The 22,943-nt window shown below is 39.2% G+C and overlaps 1 long non-coding RNA gene across 1 annotated transcript in view; it reads right to left on the bottom strand.

Annotated features, from left to right (window-relative positions):
• Positions 1–19,118, bottom strand: part of LOC129047998 (uncharacterized) — a 116,516-nt gene extending 97,398 nt beyond the window's left edge. Inside the window, exon 1 of the long non-coding RNA XR_008509959.2 lies at positions 18,903–19,118. This is a non-coding gene — a long non-coding RNA (uncharacterized LOC129047998). The remainder of the gene's footprint in view (positions 1–18,902) is intronic.
• Positions 19,119–22,943: the final 3,825 nt, after the last annotated feature.

The following is a 22,943-nucleotide window of genomic DNA, read 5'->3' as shown; positions in this document are numbered from 1 at the left end:
AATATGGTTAAGGAGACTTAAACAGCTTCCAATTCTAATCACTACAAACAGGATAGATCCTCTGAAATGGAATGTAACCAAATATACCTAAAAGAACACAATTTGTAAACCGATTCACTTCCTCAAAAGTATAGGTGTTTTCTTTTGTACTCATCATAAAAGTCTTAAACTTTTATTATTTTACTGCAATTTCCTTTCTAATCTCATCCCACACTCCAGCACCCACACTCTCTGTAAATATTTCGCGCAAATTGGATTTATTTTATTGTCTGGAATGTACCAGATTCTTACTTTCTTCTAGCTTATGCACACATATTCTCCATTCTACTTGATACTTCCCCTCAAACCAAATTATTGGTCTTAACACTTCTATTAGTTTTTCAAGATTCAGCTTAGACAATGCCTCCCACTAGAAAAGCTTATCCAATCCTACAGATTAGAGTTAGATCTATCCTCTCTACCTTCCTAGGTATTGAACCCTTCTCTTTCTTCCATAATGGCATTTATTACCTTGTATTATAATAGTACATTTATTCATTTGTCATATCCATTGTTATTTTCTTTTATATCCCCAGCATCTAACAGAGTGCCTAGTATATAACTAAAGAGCATGCAACATTTTCTGGTGAAATGATAAACATAGGAAGGTAGAAAGAAACAAAGAGTAACAGGAGGTTTTGATGGCATGCAGCCTCATTTTCAGCTATGTGCCCCAAACAATAATTAACATATCAAAGTAAGCTGCTTGTCCATCTATGCAGAAATGACAAAGGAGATGGCTTATAACTGATTTTGCAAGTGTTAGCCTAATACATTAAAGGAATACATAATTTAAGCTGGACATTAGAGATGGATTGTCACTGAAGCATGCTTTAAGTCCTACCTCCACTTCCATCCTATGACAGACTTATTTTCCCCTCATTTTGATCTAAATGAGTTTCAAAGAGATGAATAAAAGAGGCTACATGTATTTCCTAGGGTTTGGAGGATACTCAGGAGACTCATGACCAACCAGACTGACACGCCTATAAAACCTAAAGAGGAGATGGTTGACTGAAGCAGCCTGTAGCAGCTGAGTAGAACAGATTGGGAAGTCACTGCATGTCACTGATAATGGATCCAAGTGACAGAGCATGCTAGCCAGGCAGGAGCCATCTGAACAGGCTTTATTTAAGAGAGGAACCAGGAGGGCTGATGAAAACTCAGCAGAGGTTGTGCAGCCTCTTAAGCAACCAGCCATAGGAGATGTATTCACTGACATCACACAGGAGAGCTGATATAGTTGGGCTCTGTGTCCCCAACCAAATCTCATCTTGAATTGTAATCCCCATGTCATGAGGGAGATACCTGGTAGAAGGTGATTGGGTCATGAAGGTGGTTTCCCCCATGTTGTTCTCATGACAGCGAGTGGGTTCTCACGAGATCTGATAGTTTAAAAGTGGTGGTTCCCCCCACTGCCTCTCTGTCTCTCTCCTGCCACCATGTAAGATATGTCTTGCTTCCCTTTCACCTTCCGCCATGATTGTAACTTTCCTGAGCCTCCCCAGTCATGAAGAACTGTGAGTCAATTAAACCTCATTTCTTTATACATAACCCCATCTCAAGTAGTTCTTTTTAGCAGTGTGAGAACAAACTAATACAGAAAACAAGGGCAGAAATAAGACAAGGGCAAAGCGGAGTCTCCACCTATGCACAGAGAACTCCAAAAGAGAACCCACCTTAAAAATCTGCCCAGGCCAGACAGCACTGATGCCTGCTCGCAATAATGCTAGTCTCTAAACCTTTCTCTGCCCAGCTCACCTCCCCATCCTTGACTTGAACATAATATTCTACAACTGAGAAGGAGAATTAAAAGTATAAATTGTAGAAAAAGGATAAAAGCAACTGATCAAAGGACACCTAACAACCCACACCCCTTACCAACAATAGGCTTTCTGAGCTAAGAAGGAGGGAAACTTAAATTGTAATGAAGTTTAACATTTTGACTTAATAAAGGGGACTGTATATTTTGATTATTGAAATGAAATTGCATTGTGGTTTGAAATGGATAGAAGACAGATTTTCTCTAAGAGTGAGCAGATCTGCTGTTGGGCTGCCAAAGATTTTCATCTGAGGGGGCAGGAATGGAGGATTTGACATGGGGTCCATAGGAGCAGCTTTAAGGAAAATAGCCTTTTTCTGATCCCCTCACCCCTACCTATTCTGCTCATTCAATATACTTAAACAGGGAGAAAGGAAGGGAAGGAGAGAAAGTGTTTCAGGATAGACATTGTCTCATTGGCATGAACATACCATGTTTTTGTTTGTTTGTTTGTTTGGGGTTTTGGGGATTTTTTAGAATTTTATTCCTACCATGGAAAAGGCCAACCAGGAAGTCATGGTTTTTCACATTAGCCAATAAAGTCTTTAGTTGACTCATTTTTCACTCTATATTTTCTAATCACTCTCTCCCTAGTAGAGATTTAACTCTCCTTGTTGACATTTCTTTGTAGAGAGCAAAGAATTAGATAATCAGGCATACTGAAGCCCATGGGGTAATCATGGTTCTCTCTAGGTATAAATGCGTCAAGTGCTGTTCTGCTTTAGACTTTTGTCGCATGCAGACTTGTTTAAGTGTGAGTGCTTTCTGTCGGTCACTTCCAGGTTCCCTGACAAAATGAAACAGGCATAGAAAAGTTGGGATAAGATCCAGAAATCTGTTGTTTCATTCTAATGGGCTTCTTTCCGAATTTCAGTGTGTTCACTCCTTAGGAAGCTCTTCCTTTAAATTCCCCTGAAATTCTTTTAAAATTTGATTTTTAAAAAAATTACTACTATTATTAGGATTTTTTTTTGTTTGCCAAGTGTTTTATGTGTCACCTCTCATTTGAGCACTACAACAAACCTACAAATTAGATATCAGTGCTATGTTTATAGGTGAGGCAGCCAACAGATCAAGTAAGTTTTCTAAGAGCTAAGCTGATAACAAGACAAAGCCAACACACAATCCCACATCCACTGTACCTAGATGTATTACTTCCCTGGATTGTTTCTTTGGCAGGAAGAGAGAAGAAATTTTGTAAACCATGCAAACTGTTTTCCTGACTCTGGGCTATAGAAAATCTATACGCACCCAATCATAAGAAGAAGCCTCCCAGCCAGTCTCACCCAGCTCAACAACCTGTCAAAAGTTATTTTTCCATCTGAATAGAAAGCTGTGAGGGCTCCAACCTAGGTCAGTTCCAACACACCACTTTTACCATCTGGTGGCAAGCAGTTGGTAGAATCAACTGAGGCTGTTGAGTTGCTCTTACAAACCAACCCTGCAAAACATTACAGATGCCCAAGACATCTTGGCTCAGTCCACCTGGACACAGAGCTTTCCAAAAGAGAGGCAATGGTCCCCATTTGGCAAGCAGGGAAACAATTACAGTTGCTTTTACTATATTCAAAATAATTTGGACTCCAGTTTGTAAGGAAAAAGCCATCCTACAAATCTATTGGGATATCATTACACTTGACAGAATTCCTTGCCCTAAGAAAGTCCTAGGGTCAGTGGGAAACTTAATAAGAATCAATATGTGTCATATCTAAGTTAACCCTCCTAATATTTATGAATTTTTCTTATGAGGCTGATACCTATGAATCATACTGAATATTGACTTTTGCCTTCCCTTTGTAGATTTAGGCTGAGTAGCTAATATTCTTTCTGGCAAATGATGATTTCTGAAAGCATGAAAAGGCTTCTCATGAAAAGTCTGTGTGAGGTCCCATTGGAAAAAAGGTGTGACTGACTTGAAATTTACAGATTTTAGAGATAGAAAACAATTTTAATGGCTCTTAAATGAGATATTCATGTTGGGGCTGGCACAAACTCAATCTTCAATACCCCTCAGAAAAAGATCAGAGATGTAATATAATCTTCCTGTGGGGTAATATTTTCATAATCCAGAAAGCCATGGAAAGACGGATCTATGCATGTAGTGCCATTTATTTGTAATTTATTACCCATTGAGACAAATATCTATGTTAAGCAGAGCTTCTTCTAAGAGAAAATACCTGTGGCACTAGAACTGTTTTTTAAAAAAAATCTAGCATCTTAGGAAGAATTCCCCAAATGGCAGTGTTTTTCATGCATTTCTCTCTGCCCAGAATGTTCAATCCCAACTCATCATCCATCAAGGCCTAGATCTAGGTCCTCCTTTTTATACAAATTGCCCTTCAATAACTCCCTAAAAGTAGATATCCTTCTAGGTTATTTTGTTTTTGGTTTTGGGGTTTTTTGTTTTTTTGGGGTTTTTTTTTTGCAAAATAATACATACTGATACATTCTCTTCACAAATTATTTCATCTGTCAGTGAAACTATAACCTTCCTGAGAGCAGAGAATGCAGAACAGTACTTAATTATGAGTTAAGCTCCAGTTTTCTCAGTGGCTTTCCATGTGATTTTAAATATATCACTATTCCCCTTTGCTATACAATCTATTCTAATTTGCACAGAGATTATTTAGTCCCCGAGGTCCCATACAACTTTAATATTTAACAGTTTTATGACTAACTATGTCATTCTGGTCATTTATCTTCAACTCTCCTTACCCAATGTATAAAACATAGATTCACTGACTGTACCCACCATGAAAGCAGCGACACCGTGTCCAACTTGCTTACTGTCTTTATTTTCAATGCCTAACACTGTGTGACACGCAAAGAGCTCAGGAGACATTTCGTCAAATGAATGAATACATAGCTCATAAATGGATTAAAATTAATTAAGTACATAGACTATTCAAGGCACTATGCTAGGCACTTAATGTTCATTGCCATATGTAGTATTCATAGCACAATCAGAGTAGACACAGTGATTTCAGTTGAAGTAAGAAAGACAATGGAGCTAAGAGAGAATAAATAATTTGTTCAAAGTGCCGCAGCTGTGTTGCAGTGTGGGAGACCAGCACCCAAGTCTGTTTAGCCCCCATATATGTACATCCCCTCGCTACACCACAAGTCTCTAAACCTGTCAGAGAAATAACGCCCACACTCATGCCACTATATTTCATGCTACTGTAAGAAAAGGGTTTATTTGTGTTGATTGGGATGGCAACAGTACCCAGCTCTAATTTGAGGAGCAAAGAATTAGGGGAGAGGTTGGGTTTCCCACCAAACCCTCCCCAGGCAAATCGGCAAGCCAGAATGAAGTTGCAAAGGAGCTGAGAAATAGCATGCATGATGAGATGGTGGTTCTTTAGGTTTGTGATCAGGAAAGCCTGAGGCTCCTGCTACAGCTGCCAGGCCTACAGATTAAGCTTTTCTTTCTTTCTTTCTTTCTTTCTTCAAAAGCAAGAATGCTGAGACCCTAAACTTGTTTTCTTTTAAATGCTATAAGCCTTTCAGGAAACAGCTTTCTCTGGGAACCTGCTCATTACAGAAAGCCCCTTGAAGAAGTGCCAAAATGTAGTTAGCACGGAGGGGGCAGGGGAGGGGAAAATGTTAGGTTGATTCAGTAGAGCCATTTGATGGTGAAAATGCCTTTTCTAAGGGAGCAGAGAATAGCCTGGTGCCTTCTCAGCCATGCAAAACACACAGACTCCTGGGAAAGGATCTCACATTTGGGTGAAATGTGGCTGGAAACAGAGATTCCTGGGACTAATGGGGATAATGAACTTAATAATTATAATAATAGTTCCTATATCTGGAGAACTCCAGGCACTGGGCTTCAAATCTTTCTCTCTTATTTAACCTCATAGCCACCCTGTGGGTAGATGTTACTACCTTTATAAAGGAAAAAAATAATAAGTTCAGAAAATAGAAAAAACTTGCAAAGGTCGGGCATGGTGGATAATGCCTGTAATCTCAGCACTTCGGGAGGCCAAGACGAGCAGATCCCTTGAGTTCAGGAGTTTGAGACCAGCCCAGGCAACATGCAGAAACTCTTTCTCTAAAAATAGAAAAATTAGCTGGGTGTGGTGATGTGTGCCTATAGTGCCAGCTACTCTGGAGGCTGAGGTGGAAGGATCACCCAAGCCCAGGATGCAGAGGTGGCAGTGAGCTGACATCATGCCACTCTGCTCCAGGCTGGGCCACAGAGTGAGACCCTGCCTCAAAAAAAAAAAAAAAAGAAAGAAAGAAAAGAAAAAACTTGAAAATATCACAGTTAGGACATGGCCAAGGCATTATTTGAACTCCAGTCTAACACCAAAGTTCACATTACACTGTCTCACTTTCAGGGTCTGAGTAAAGGGAGCTCTAGATCTGCTAGGCTAATTAGAAGCCAAGGTGTATGCAGGATGGAGAAAGTGAAGGAGTACTGTCTTGAATTAGAATTTCACATGTCACAACCATGAGTTCACTTCGTTTTATCAGTGAAATGGAAGGACCTTGAGCTCTTGAGTACATAGCTACTGCCATTCCCATGTATGAGTTTATAGGGAGAAGGCAGAGCAAAATGGCTAAATAGAAGCTCCACCAATCATCTGCCCCATAAGAACACCAAACTAAACAACTCTGCACGCACAAAAAGCACTTTAATAAGAACAAAAATCAGTTGAGCGATCACAGTACCTGGTTTTAACTTGATATCACTGAAAGAGGCACAGAAGAGGGTAGGAAAGACAGTCTTGAATTGCTGTCACCACCCCTCCCCCGTACTCTGGCAGTGGCCGTGTGGCATGGAAAGAGAACCTATGTGCTTAGGAAAGGGAGAGTGCAGTGATTGTGGGACTTTGCACTGGAACCCATTGTTGCCCTGTCACAGCAGAAAGCAACACCAGGCAGAACTCACCCAGCACCAGCACCCACAGAGGGAGCATTTAGACCAGCCCTAGTGAGAAAGGAATCACGCGCTCCAGAAATCAGAACCTGAGTTCCAACAAGCCTTTCTATCATGAGCTAAAGGGCTATGGGGTCCTAAATAAGCTTGAAAGGCAGTCTAAGCCACAAGAACTAAAATTCCTGGGCAAGTCCTGGTGCTGTGCTTGGCTTGGAGCCCGTGGTTTTGGTCAGCAGGTGGGATGCAACCTAGTGAGACACTAGTTGGGGCAGCCAAGGGAAGGCTTGCTCCAGTCCTCTCCTAACCCCAGGCAACTCAGCTCACAGCTCTGGCGGAAGCCTCTGCCTTCCACTTGAGGAGAAGAGAGGGATGAGTAAAAAGGACTTTGTCTTGGAACTTGGATACCAGTTCAGCCACAGTTTGATACGGCACAAGGCAGAGTCCTGAGGTCCCCATTCTAGGTCATAGCTCCTAGAAATCATTTTTAGACACACCCTGGGCCAGAAAGGAACCCACTGCTTGAAGGGAAAAACTCAGTCCTAGCAAAATTTATCACCTGTTTACTAAAGAGCTCTTGGACCCTGAATAATCAGCTGCAGTAGCCAGACAGTACTCACTGTGGGCCTCAAGTGAGACTCAGAGATGTGCTGGCTTCAGGTGCGACCCAGCATATTTCCTAGCTGTGGTGACTACAAGGAAAGCCTCCTTCTGCTTTAGAAAAAAAAAAGATAACTTAGTCCCGCACTTTGGTACCAAATTGGCCACGGGGGTGTAGAGCACCAAAAGGGCTCTTGGGGTTCCTGATTCCAGGCCTTGGCTCATGGATGACCTTTCTGGACATGCTCTGGGTCAGAGGACAGCCCACTTCCCTGAAGGCAGAGTCCCATGCCTGCTGCATCCACCACAAGCTGGCTGAAGAGCCCCTGGGCCTTGAGTGAACATCAGCAGTGGCTAGGCAGTACTCGCCATGGGCCTGGGACGGTGGTCGCCACTGGGAGAAACTCCTCTGCTTGTAGAAAGGGGAGGGAAGAGTGGGAAAGACTTTGTCTTGTGGGCTGGGTGCCAACTCCACCACAATAGAGTACCAGGTAGATTCCTAACGCTTCTGACTCTAGGTCGTGTCTCCCAGATGGCATCTGTGAACCAGCCTAGAGGTGGGGGAAACTTGCTGCTCTGAAAGGAAGGACACAGCCTGGCTGGCTTTGTCACAGGCTGATGGTAGAGCCCTAGGGCCTTGAGCTAATACACACAGTAGCCAGAAAGTGGTTACCATAGGCCATGGGTGAGATACAGTGCTCTGCTGGCTTCGGGTCTGATCCAGCACAGTTCCAGTGATGGTGGCCACAGGGGCACTTGTATCCCCCTTCCCCCAGCTTCACACAGCCCAGCACAGAGACACAGACTCCATTTGTTTGAGAGAAAGTACAAGAAGAGAACAAGAGTCTCCACCTGGTAATCCAGGGAATTCCTCTGGACCTTAACCAAGACCACCAAGGCGATATCTCTATAAGTTTGTAAGAGCCACAGAGTTACTGGGCTTGGGGTGTCCCCCTAACACAGACATAGCTGCAGTGACTAAAAACTTAGATTACAATACCCAAATCCCTTAGAATACCTGGAAAGCCTTCCCAGAGAGAACAAGTACAAGCAAACCTAGACTGTAAAGACTACGATAAATACCTAACTCTTTAATGCTCAGACACTTACTAATACCCACAAGCATGAAGACTATCCAGAAAAACACGACCTCACCAAACAAATTAAATACAACACCAGGGACCAATCATGAAGAGATAGAGACAAGTAACCTTTCAGACAGAGTATTCAAAATAGTTTGTTGAGGAAACTCAATGAAATTCAAGATAATACAGAAAAAGAATTCAGAATACTATCAGGCAAATTTAGCAAAGAGACTGAAATAACTAAAAAGAATCAAACAGAAATTCTGCAGTTGGAAAATGAAATTCACATACTAGAGAATGCATCAGAGTCTTTTAACAGCAGAATAGATCAAGCAGAAGAGAGAATCTGTGAGCTTAATGACAGGCTACTTGAAAATATAAAGTCAGAGAAGACAAAAGAAACAAGAATAAAAAAGAATGAAGCATGTCTACAATATTTAGAAAATAATCTTGAAAGGACAAATCTAAGAGTTATTGGCCTTAACAAGGCAGTACAGAGAGAGAGAGAAGTAGAAAGTTTATTCAAAGGAGTAATAACAGAAAGCTTCCCAGACCTAGAGAACAATATCAATATTCAAATACAAGAGGGCTATAGAACACCAAGCATATTTAACCCAAATAAGACTACCTGAAGACATTTAATAATCACACTCCCAAAGATCAAAGATAAAGAAAGGATTCTATAAGCAGCAAGAGAAAAGAAACAGATAACATACAATGAAACTCCAATATGTCTGGCGGCAGACTTTTCAGTGGAAATCTTATAGGCCAGGAGAGAGTGGCATGACATATTTGAAGTCCTAAAGGTGGGGAAAAAAAGCACCACACTTGTATTCCAGAATATCACCCAGTGAAAATACCTTTAAACATGAAGGAAAAATAAAGGCTTTCTGAGATAAACAAAAGCTGAGGGATTTTATCAACACCAGACCTGTCCTACAAGAAATACTAAAGTGAATTCTCCAAGAGAAAAGAAAAAGCTTCCTTTTTTTTTTTTTTTTTCTTTGAGACAGAGTCTTGCTCTGTAGCCCAGGCTGGAGTGCTGTAGTGTGATCTCGGCTCACTGCAAGCTCAGCCTCCTAGGTCCCAGTTCAAGCAATTCTCCTGCCTCAGCCTCCCGAGTAGCTGGGATTACAGGAACATGCCACCATGCCCAGCTAATTTTTGTATTTTTAGTAGAGACGGGCTTTCACCGTGTTGGCCAGCCTGATCTTGAACTCCTGACCTCGTGATCAGCCTGCCTCGATCTCCCAAAGTGCTGGGATTACAGGTGTGAGCCACCACACCTGGCCTAGAAAAAGCTATTAATGAACAGCAAAAAATCATCTGAAGGTACAGTACTTGCTGGTAATAGCTACACAGAAAAACACAAAATGTATAACACTGTAATTGCCTTGTGTAAACTACTCATATCTTGTGTAGAAACACTAACAGATTAACTGATCAAAATTAATAACTAAAACAATATTTCAAGACATAGTACAGTAAGGCACAAAAAGAAATAGCAAAAAGTTCAAAAGTGGGAGGACAAAGTTAAAGTGTAGCGTTTTTATTAATTGTCTCTTTGCTTGTTAGTTTGTTTATTCAATCAGTATTAAGTTGTCATCAGTTTAAAATAATGGGTTTTAAGATATTAATTGCTAGCCTTATGGTAACTTCAAATAAAAAAAATACAACAGATCCACAAAAAATAAAAAGGAAGAAATTAAAACCTACCACCAGAGAAAATCACCTTCACTAAAAGGAAGACAGGGAAGAAGAAAAGAAGGAAGATAAGACAACAAAACAACCAGAAAGCAAATGATAAAATGGCAGAATTAAGTCCTTACTTATCAATAATAACATTGAATGTAAATGCACTAAACTCTCCAATCAAAAGAAATAGAGAAGCTGAATGGATTAAAAAAAAAAGGCCTACTGATCTATTGCCTACAAGAAACACACTTTACCTATAAATACATAAATAGAATAAAAATTAAAAAATAGTAAAAGATATTCCATGGAAACAGAAGCCAAAAAAAGTGTAGGAGTAGCTATACTTATATAAGGCAAAATAAATTTCAAGACAACAACTATAAAAAAGGGACAAAGAAGGTCATTATATAATGATAAAGGGGTCAATTAAGTAAGAGGATATGACAATTGTAAACATATATGCACCCAACACTGGAGCATCCTGATTTATAAAACAAATGTTATTAGAGCTAAAGAGAGAGATAGATCCCAGAACCATAAGAATTGTAGACTGCAACACCCCAGTTTCAGCATTGGACAAATTAGCCAGATGGAAAATCAATAAAAACATTAGACTTGGCCGGGTGTGGTGGCTCACGCCTATAATCCCAGCACTTTGGAGGCTGAGGAGGGCCGATCACAAGATCAGGTAGATCGAGACCATCCTAGCTAATGTGGTGAAACCCCGTCTCTCCTAAAAATACAAAAAATTAGCCGGGCGTGGTGGTGGGCGCCTGTAGTCTCAGATACTCGGGAGACTGAGGCAGGAGAATGGCATGAACCCGGGAGGCGGAGCTTGCAGTGAGCTGAGATCGCACCACTGCACTCCAGCCTGGGTGACAGAGCGAGACTCCGTCCCCAAAAAAAAAAAAAAAAAAAAAATTAGACTTAGTCTGCATTATAGACCAAAAATAGACCTAATTCATATTTACAGAACATTTCTTCTAATGGCTGCAGAATACACATTCTTCTTCTCAGCACATGGATTATTCTCAACAGCAGGCCATACATCAGGCCACAAAACAAGCCTTAAAAAATTTTTAAAAAAAGAAATTATATCAGGTATCTTCTCTGACCATAATGGAATAAAATTAGAAATGAATAACAAGAGAAAATTTGTAAACTATAGAAACACATGGAAATTTAAAAATATGCTCCAGAATGACCGGTGGGTGAATGAAGAAATTAGAAAAGAAATTGAAAATATTTTTTAAACAAATGATAATGGAAATACAACATACCAAAGCCTATGGAGTACAGTCAAAGCAATACTCAAAGTTTATAGTATAATTGTCTACATCAAAAATATAGGCCAGGCACCATGGGTCACGCCTGTAATCTCAGCACTTTGGGAGGCCGAGGCAGGCAGATCACGAGGTCAGAAGTTCGAGACAATCCTGACCAACACGGTGAAACCACATCTCTACTAAGCATGGTGGTGCATGCCTGTAGTCCCAGCTACTCGGGAGGCTGAGGCAGAGGAATCACTTGAACCTGGAGGCAGAGGTTGCAGTGCAGTGAGCCAAGATCACACCACTGCACTCCAGCCTGAGTGAGAGCACGAGACTCCAACTCAAAAAAAAAAAAAAAAAAGTAGAAAAACTTCCAATGAACAAACTAATTAGGCATTTTTTTTTTTTTTTTTTTGAGATGGAGTCTCACTATGTCACCAGGCTGGAGTGCAGTGGCATGATCTCAGCTTACTGCAACCTCCGCCTCCCAGGTTCAAGTGATTCTCCTGCCTCAGCCTTCTGCGTAGCTGGGACTACAGGTGCACGGCATCATGCCCAGCTAATTTTTGTATTTTTAGTAGAAACAGGGTTTCACCATATTGGCCAGGATGGTCTCGATCTCCTGACCTTGTGATCTGCCCTCCTCGGCCTCCCCAGGTGCTGGGATTACAGGCATGAGCCACCCCTTTTGGCAGATGCATCTTTAAGAAGTATAAAAGTAAGAGCAAACCAATCCCACAATTAGTAGAAAAAAATAATAATAAAGATCAGAGCACAAATAAATAAAATTGAAATGAAGAGAACAATACAAAAGATCAATAAAATAAAAAGGTTTTTTTGAAAAGATAAAATTGACAAATCTTAAGTCAGACTAACAACAACAACAAAAAAACAGACAGAAGACCCAAATAAATAAAATTAGAGATGAAAAAGGTGACATTACAACCAATACCACAGAAATTCAAAAGATCATCAGAGGCTACAATGAGCAACTATATGCCAAGACATTCAAAACCTAGAAAAAAATTGATACATTCTTAGACATATACAAGCTACCAAGATTGAACCATGAAGAAATTCAAAACATGAACAAACCAATAACAAGTAATGAGATTGAAGCTGTAATAAAAATTCTCCCAGCAAAGAAAAGCCTGGGACTCAATTGCTTCACTGCTGAATTTCATCAAAGATTTAAAGAAGAACCAATACCAATCCTACTCAAACTATTCTGAAAAATAGAGAGGAAGGGATATTTCCAGACTAACTCTACAAGGCCAATATTACTCTGATATCAAAACCAAACATACATTAAAAAAAGAAAGCTACAGTCCAGTATCCCTGGTGAACACTGATGCAAAAATCCTTAACAAAATACTAGCAAACCAAATTCAACAACATGTTAAAAAATATCATTTATCATGACCAAGTGGGATTTATCCCAAGGATGCAAGAGTGGTTCAACATACACAAATCAATTAATGTGGTACATCATATCAACAGAATAAGGGGTAACAAGAAAAAATACAATCATTTACATTGCTGCTGAAAAGGCATTTGAATTTGATAAAATTCAACATTCCTTCATAATAAAAACCTTCAAAAAACTGGGTATAGAAGGAACATACCTCAGCACAATAAAAGCCATATGTTACAGACCCACAGCTAGTTTCATACTAAATGGGAAAAGACTGAAAGCCTTTCCTCTGAGATCTGGAAGATAACAAGGATGCCTATTTTTGTCACTGTTATTTGACATAGTACTGGAAGTCCTAGCTAGAGCAATCTGACAAAAGAAATAAAGAGCATCCAAACTGAAAAGGAAGAAGTCAAATTATCTCTGGTTGCAAATGATATTGCTTTGTATTTGAAAAGACCTAAAGACTTCACTGAAAAACTATTAAAACTGATAAAATTTAGTAAGGTTGCAGGATACAAAATCAACATAAAAATATCAGTAGCATTTTTGTATGTAAGCACCAAATATCTGAAAAAGAAATCAAGAAAGTAATCCCATTTACAATAGCTACAAATAAAATAAAATAAAATAAAATACCTAGGAATTAACTTAGCCAAAGAAGTATAAGATCTCTACAATGGGAACTATAAAACAGTGATGAAAGAAATTAAAGAGAACACACATGAAAAATGTAAATATATTTTATGCTCATGGATTAGAAGAATCATATTGTTAAAATGTCCATACTACACAGAGCAATCTACAGATTAAATGCAATCCCTGTCAAAATATCATGACATTCTTCACAGAAATAGAAAAAACTATTCTAAAATTTACGTGAAACCACAAAAGGCTCACAATAGCCAAAGCTATGCTAAGCAAAAAGAACAAAACTGGAGGAATCACATCTGACTTCAAATTATATGACAGAGCTATAGTAACCAAAGCAGTGTGGTACTAACATAAAAACAGACACATAGACCAATGGAATAGAATAGAGAACCCACAAACTAATCCATACATCTACAGTGAACTTATTTTTGACAGAGGTGCCAAGAACATATATTGGGGCAAGGACAATCTCTTCAATAAATGGTGCTGGGGGCCAAGCTTGGTGGCTCACATGCTTTGGGAGGTGGGTGGATCACTTGAGGTCATGAGTTTGAGACCAGCCTGGCCAACATGGTAAAACCCTGCCTGTACTAAAAATACAAAAATTAGCCAGGTGTGGTGGCACGTGCCTGCAGTCCCAGCTACTTGGGAGGCTGAGGCAGAAGAATCGCTTGAAACCAGGAGGAGGAGGTTGCAGTGAGCTGAGACTGTGCCACTGCACTCTGACCTGGGCAGCAGAGCAAGACTCTGTCTCAAAAAATATAAATAAATAAATAAATAAATATAAATAAATAGTGCTGGGAAAACTGAACATCTACATGCAGAAGAATGTAAGTAGATCCCTATTTTTCACCATATATAAATATCAAATCAAAATGGATTAAAGACTTAAGTCTAAAACATCAAATTATGAAACTACTGAAAGAAAACATTGGGGACATTAGACTGGGCAAAGATTTATTGGGTAACACTCTACAAGCACAGACAACGAAAGCAAAAGTGGACAAATGTGATCACATCAAATTAAAAAACCTTCCCTACAGGAAAGAAAACAATCAACAAAGTGAAGAGACAACCCATAGAATGGAAGAAAATATTTGCAACTATCCAACTGACAAGCAATTAATAACCAGAATATATTAAGAGCCCAAACAACTCAATAGGAAAAAAACTAATAAGCCCATTAGAAATGGACAGAAGATCTGAATAGACATTTCTCAAAAGAAGACATACAAATGGCAAACAAGTGTATGAAAAGATGTTCAGCATCATTAATCAACAGAGAAATGCAAATCAAAACTACAATGAGGTATCATCTCACCCAGTTAAAAAGGCTTTTATCCAAAAGACAGAAAATATTAAGTGCTGGTGAGGATGCAGGGAAAAAGAAACCCTTATACATTCTTGGTGGGAATGTAAAATAGTACAACCACTATAGAGAACAGTTTGAAAGTTCCTCAGAAAACTAGTTAAAACTACCATATGATTTAGCAATCCCACTGCTGGGTATATACCCAAAAGAAAGAAAATCAGTGTATCAAGGAGATATCTGCACTCACACGTTTATTACAGCATTATACATAATAGCTACTATTTGGAAACAACCTATGTGCCCATCAGCAGATGAACAGATAAAAACAATAGGGTACATTTACACAGTGGAGTAATATTCTTAAGCCATAAAAAAGAATGATATTCTGTCTTTGCAACAACATGAATGGAACTGTAGGTCTTTGTGTTAAGTGAAATAAACCAGGCACAGAAAGATAAGCTGCATGTTCTCACTTATTTGTGGGAGCTAAAAATTAAAACAATTGTACTTACGGAGATAAGAGAGTAGAAGAGTTGTTACCAGAGTCTAGGATGGGTAGTTGGGTTGGGAGGCAGTGGGGATGATTCATGGGTACAAAAATATAGTTAGATAGATAGAGTGAGTAAGATCTAGCATATGATAGCACAATAGGGTGACTACACTCAACAATAATTTATTTTACATTTTTAAATAACTAAATAGCATAATTATATCGTTTGTAACACAAAGAAAGGATAAATGATTGATGTGACGGATACTTCCCCCAAAAAAGAGTTTATAAAGCATCAATAAAAAAGGTGGCGCTTACTTTTGAGTATCATTCATGTATGTAGACATCGGGATCTGAAGCCTTCATCCTTGGAACCATCTTTGGCTCTGCCATGGATTACCTGTCTGACTATGGAAAAGCGGCTTACCTTTTATGAATCTTGATTTTCTCATCTGTAAAATGGGTCTAAGAGGCATTTACCCTGTAGGGCTACTGTGAGGTCCAGAAAAATTATAAAACAGTGGCTAAACAGAGTAGATAATTACTAGAAAGCAGTGATTATTGGTGAGTTTCATGGTGGTTGTTACTGATGATGTTATTATTTTTGTTTTTGTTGTTATTTATTACTTTTATTCCGAAAAAAATGAGAACATAGGCTCACTGACATGGACTGACTTCTCAAACTAAGTTATAATTATTTAACTTAGAGCCTTATTAATAAAACAATAATGTGTAATATTTATGGGGTGCTTAATCTGTAACAGGTATAATTCTAAGTTCTTTTACATGTCTTACATCATGTAATCCTCAAAGAAACTCTATTTGGTTGTGAACAAGATGTGATTTCCTTAAAAGTTTAGAAGGTTGAGGCATAGAGAAATTAAATAATGTTTTCCAAAGACATAAACAGTGTGAAAATTTGAGCCAGGATTCAAATCCCAGAGGATTAACTCAGTCAACTTTCCCATAGGCACTCAAAAGCTGGAATTATCTACATCACATATTTGCAAATTATATCCTTAGATCCCTGGAAGCCTCCAAACATGGTGAGGAATAACCTAAGAAAGACAGGTTCTAGGGTCCTCATGCCCATTTCAGCAGAACTGCTCCTATTTATTTTATATATAAAATTGTAACAAAATACCTCATTTGAATAAAGTACTTTTAGGGCCAATAAGCATTCAGTAATCCTCAGTCTGGATAGAGCATGCTTCATCGGATGGAAGACTGAGCCATGGATTCTGGCACAGTTGGGGTAAAGTGGGAATCCAGCAGGGATGGGGAAGGACCATATCTTGCATCACGTTCATTTTCACATAATTTGTACGAGGTCTTGCCCTATTTATGTTGGTATTTAAGAGTGAGATTCTTTTCAATTGGGGGATCTTAGAATAACTCATGTATGAAAATCTCTACCCCCTCAGCTGGGTGCTAAACAACCTGAGAGTTTCAGCACTCTGTTTGTGAACAGCAGCCCTGCAGCTAAGATCCAGGAGACCTAAGTCTAATCAAGGAAAAGACAATTTGTACTCCAAAGTTGCTTGGTGCAGGACTTGCTAGTGTATGCAGTTGATATGAGTTATAGTACATCATCCTTATAATATTCATATGTAGTATTCTTTTTTTAACACACACATAATTTAAAAGTGCTTTCATATACTTCCGTATTTCTTGAAATTTCCATCCAAAATACCCATTTATTTAAGAAGAGAATAAGGATGAATCGTGGGGCAGCTGATAGCTTTAAAGGATTAAGCAACAGCCTGAGCAACATGGTGAAACCCCATCTCTACAAAAAATACAAAAAAAAAAAAATTAACTGGGTATGTTGGCGTGCACTCGTAGTTTCAGTTACTTGGGAGGCTGAGGTGGGAGGATCACCTGAACCTGCAGTGAGCCATGATCGTGCCACTGCACTCCAGTCTGGGTGACAGAGCGAGACCCTTTCTCAAAAAAAAAAAAAAAAAAAAGCAAAAGGAATGAAAGGGTATTTCTAAAGCAGCCTGTCATCATTGCAGGTCATTTATGTCTCATATTATATCTTAAGAAGTCAAAATGGTCACCATATACACCTGCCTAAGGTTCAGGTTTTGAGAAATCCATTCTTTCTTCCTTTCATGTGTGATAGTTTTCAAGTAAGCTTTAAAGATTGTGGATGTTATTCTATTTTAGTAAGATGAGGTTTTTTGGTGTTTGTTGTTACTATTTTATTTTTTTCACTAATTTTATCAGTGTGTTGCCATGAGTAAAGTACAATGAAGAGTCTTACATGGCCAAATGAGTAGAAATCCACAAACAGCTCGTCAAGGCTGAAACCATGTCATTCTTAAGTTGTCATCCTTTTTCAGGGAGTTTTGTCAACCAAGTTACTTTGTGAATGTCCCATGTATAAATGAGTTAATGACAACCAATTTCACATCATGTGACATTATATCCAAAGCACCATTAATGAATTCAATGTTCAGTGATTCTTTAAGGAATGGAAAGGTAAGAGTCTCAGGCATCATCAACAGCATACCTTAATCTGTTTATTCAGAGAAGGAAGAATTGATTTCTTTCTACCTGGGCCCTGGGAAAAATAAACACTCTGGCTGAATAATTCTCTCTTTGAGGGTTCTCAAGAGGAGGTAGGAGCCAGGGGGTCTTCTCTAAATTATCACAATCCTCCCCAAATAAAAGCTTCCACATATTATAGAAAGAAGTACCTCAGGTGCTGGCCATTTACTCATTAGACAGATGAATCATTATCTCCCCAAATCAGCTTCTTCCACTGTGTATCAATTTTTCAACAAACAGCACCATTTTGATCCTAAGCTAGACAAATCAAAACTGCAGCAGACTGAGCCTCCTCAGTCTCTGCCATCCAAATCCAATTTCTTGTCTAGTCCAGGAACTCTAACATATAGATTCTTCCTTCAGTTGTGAGCAAGTAGGAATAGTTGGTTACTCTATAATTCCCTTCCAAATATTCTCACCCAAGTTCTTATCTTGGGCTCTGCTTGGGGAGGCAACCCAAACTAAGATGTATGAGTTATGCTGGAGAGTAAGTCTTGTTGTTAGTACTTTGTTCTCCATTCTCTTTCCCTGGATTTTCCAATGTCCTTCATTGACTGAGTGATTGCAGCTTCAAGGCTGTTTTCTTTGCCTGCAGGCGTGATCTTCCTACACATTCCCCAGGCTGCAGCCAGAATGGGATGTTTCAAGCATTACGTGATAATTTATTCCCCTGCATAAGTACTACAATAACTGCCTATTACTCAATCCAGTGCTTTACAAACTTTTTAAACTGTGGAAACTTTTATTCAAGTGATAAGATGTAAAAGATAAAATTAGAACCACTCTGGCTTAAGTTAAAGAATCAAAACAATGAGCACTCCTGCAATATAAACATACACACACACACACACACACACACAGAGAGAGAGAGAGAGAGAGAGAATGAAAGTTTGGTCCAGAAAAAAGTCTTGGAACCTTCAGAGAATTAAAGAAGCACAGTTTAAAACTCACTACCCCATGAAAATAATATCTGAGCTTTTAAAGTTCTTAAATAAGATGCAGCAGATTTCTCTGATACTCACTTTATTCCCTCAACTCACCTGTAATTGGAGTTCTCACTATGGTAGACCATTCCCACTCACCTCATAAGGCCAAGACCCCTCATCTAGGACGGCAATTTGTCTTTCTAAGTTTCGCCCCAGAACTTTCTTGGCTCATCCCAAGTTGGCTCATGGTGCAGGCAGACAAAGCCCAGAAGTGCTTCTGGAGTCAAAGCCTCTGGGATGAACTTTCAACTCATGATGAAACGAGCTACTGGGTACATGCTTCAGGTACCCATATTTCAGGAGAACAATTCTAAAGGGCATCCTGCATGATTCGCAGAGGCCCCAATGAGATGGAATCCCATTGCCTCATAATGCACCCTCATGATGCTTTTTTTTTTTTTTTTTTTTGGTCTGGTGCTTATCCCTTGCTTCTGGATTATCTCATCCTCAAGGCAGTTTTCCAGAACATTTCAGTTTTAAAACTGAAAGTCCTGCATCCCAGGACCACCTTCAGCTGTCAGAAAACCGAATTGTTGGTAATCCTATGATTCCATTATAAATATTCTCACCCAGGTACTTGTCTTTGGCTCTGCTTTTGGGAGGAACCCCAAACTAGAACATATGAATAGTGTTGAAGAGCAAGTTCTGTGGTTAGAACCACTAGAACTGGCATCAGTGGAAATCTTGGGCATTCATCAACTATGCCACCATGGACAAGCTATCCTGCTTCTCTAATCCTCAATTTCCTTATCTGGAAAATTGGATAAAAATCCACCTTTAGTAGATACAACTATTCTTTTACCCCTTTTCCACAGCGAAAGAACTCCCATTACTAGCTGAGCACATGGCTACCCATAATAAATATTAGATGTTCTAGTATCTTCTGCAACTAGGTGCAGCCATTTGACTAACTTCTGGACAAGATGCTAGCAAAAACACTGTGAGGAAGCTTCCAGAAAGCTTTCTTAGAACACACCTGGTATGCTCCCATGACTCTCTTTCTTCTCTTCCTCCCTGCTGCTGACAAGAAAACAAACAAGATATCTAGAACCAGAGAAGCAAAATTTGGGCTAGACATGGCCTGGGGAATTAAGATAGAAGAGCAACAAAATAGAAGCACCTATGTACCTGAAAAACTCTCTTGGACAAGAGCCCCCAGGATAACCCTGAATACCAGAGTTGTACATAAGAGAAAAACAAATTTATATCTTGTTTATGCCTCTGTTATTTGAAAGCAAGGAAATGACAATATTACTGTCAGCCAAATTTGCTTCTAGTTAAGACACAAATTTTTCCATTTTTGTGAAGATTAAGAGATTAAATATGTAAACCACTTTGTATGATGCATAGCACATACTTGGCATTCATTACTGACCACTTCAGTTATGTAGTGAGAGTGATGGGGTGGGAGTAGAGAAGCACATCGAGGGGACTCAACTGAGAGTAGTTTTCCATCCCTTCCTGCAATCTGACTCCAGTCAATTTCTCCAGTCTATTCTGAAACAATTTTCCCCAGATACACCAAACTAGTTGCATCTCACCATTCCCCAAACATATGCCAATTCTTCCAGGTAGCTGCAATTCTCTTCCCTTTGCCTGGACTATCCTTTCTCATCTGCTCCACTTGGTGACTCAGATTCATCTTTTTATGGCTCTGCCAAACTCACCTTCCAACACCCCAGAAAGGATGAAGAACTCACTTCTGCACATCCACAGCTCACTGTGCACCACCACCACTCCACATCTCCCTCCTGTACAACATCCATTACATCGGATTCCCATTAACCGTGAACATTCCCCTCTCTGAAACTATTTTCTTCAAACATAACTTTCATCATTTCCTGGACAGTATCTCAACATCTGTCCATTTTTCCTGCTTCATCAGAACACAAGTTCTGAGTCTTACATGCATCTTGAGATTGTGCAACTAGTCCAAATTTGGCTCATACACCAGAAAATGCAATGTGCCACATCATATTGTGTTATTTCTCCAAAAACATGTTATATCTGAAAGCTTAATGAGATATTCTAAAAGAACCAAAATTCTGGAAACGCCCAACCTTGTTCAAAAGATTTGTTTTTAGAAGGAAACTTAGGAGATGATGATAAGTGGCTTACTTATCCATCTTGGTCATGTAAAGTAAATCATTTCAGAACAGTGAAGACTCTGCTCAAAGACACATAGGTAGTCAAACTCAAGGGTGAATTTGTAGCCAGCATATTCTGATGCCAATGATAATACCACATCATAAGTCTGCCTGCAAGGCAACACACATCATCATCACATAATAACAATAATGATAAGAATGACAACTGGAGCTAATATTTATTAAACACATACTAGATGCCAGGAAAAAAATGCTAAGCACTTTATAATGAGTATTTCATTTTGTTCTCACTTTATATACATATATATGGCATGAACTCTCTCTCCATTTTATATACAATGAGATCTGGAAAGCTTTGAGACTTGCCTAAAACTACAAAAGGAGTAATTAGCAAAGTGGGAACTTGAACACAGATTCATGAGGCAGCAGAACAAGAGCTCTCACCAACTTGCCATAATGCATTTCCCTGGATGCAATGTTCAGCATCAATTTAGCTTTCATTTTTAACCTCTAGGAAGGATTAACAGCCCCCTCCTTTGTGTTCCCACAGTGCTAGGTACACCCCTCTATTAGACCACTCATCATATTGCATTATGGTTATTAGTTTAAATGTCTGTCACCTCTACTGGTCTGAGTGCCTCTTGAGTCATGCTTATGTTATGTATCTTTCTATGCCCAAGGCCTGGTAGAATGGCTTATACACAATAGTCATTCACTCAATTTAACAAATAATAACAGGCATATAATAAATGCTTCTTGGATTGGTATAAGATGTATTCTCTTCACCTGTAGAATGGGGACTGCTCTCCTATAAATAGGGACCATTCCCCTTCTTTGATGCCAATGAATGTTCAGGACTTCAGGAGCCAATACATATGTACAACTGGCAAGAAACATCTTGGGAAAATACTACCCTATTATTACAAGGCACTATTGAAAAGGAAGCAAAAATAAAATTCCTACTCTCCTAACATGATCCAGCTGCAAGAGACAAATTGTCATTACACCGGTGGAAAGTTATTGCCTCTAGTCTGGAAACCAGCAAACTGGCCTGAAGGCACAGGATGCAGTCTTCATTGCCTATCACTATAAATGCCAACCACACTGTGCAAACACCATTGTGTCTTACCACCAGGTATGCAATCAGTGTCTGCTGGGCAGATTGCCAGGCTGGCCATCTGTGTTGTGCTTGGTTGCTAGGGCACAGGCAGGGAGCTGTGTACTGTCTTGCTTTCACCCTACCCTCAAAAGCCTGAAGTAATGACAAAGGCTGTTCAAAGTGCTGGGGTACCAAGAAAATGTACATATTTGGCTTAATTCATAAAACTGTCATTGAAGGCCAGCTAAGAAGATCAAGACTTTTGTCCAGGCAGCTGTGAGACCACAGGTTAGACATTTATTTCTCTGAACATGTAAAGTCCTCACTTGTAAGTAAGAAAGACCCAAAGCTAAGTGTTTCTTTGGGAAACACTCTGTGTTTCACTGGCAATAGTAAAATGTTTATGGGTACTACATGGACAAACTTCTAAACATTTCAGCAGTTATAAATTATTGTAATGTGCACTAGAAGATAATTATCATCTCAGACACTTGATGTCACATAAGTTCTTTGAATGTAAAGTAATTCAGTTTTTACAGTTGTTCTTGTTTTAAAGTTTTTATGTTATTTTCTCAACATAAGAAAATATTAATGCCAATGGAGGGGGTAGGTGGATATGATGATAACTATAAAGATGGAACACAAATGATGAGTTGGATGAGTCAGATCTGGCATTCTAGCATTTGACTCTGTGATTCAATCACCAATGACTAATTGGCAAAATCATCCAGAAAATTCAGGCAATAGTAAATTTATTCTGAAAATGACTCTATTTATATAGGCCCGGTATATCAAAACAAATACTTTTGAACACTTATAGGATATCAGGCACTAGGCTGGTCATTGTGGAAATGAAGACCAATCTTGGCAGAGTCTAGGGGTACATCTGGGAAGATAAATTATTCCAATTTAGTGTGATATTTACAATAG

The sequence above is a fragment of the Pongo abelii genome, chromosome 13 (assembly GCF_028885655.2).
Source record: "Pongo abelii isolate AG06213 chromosome 13, NHGRI_mPonAbe1-v2.0_pri, whole genome shotgun sequence".
NCBI classification, from domain to species: Eukaryota; Metazoa; Chordata; class Mammalia; order Primates; family Hominidae; genus Pongo; species Pongo abelii.
This window is presented reverse-complemented; position numbering and strand designations above follow the sequence as displayed.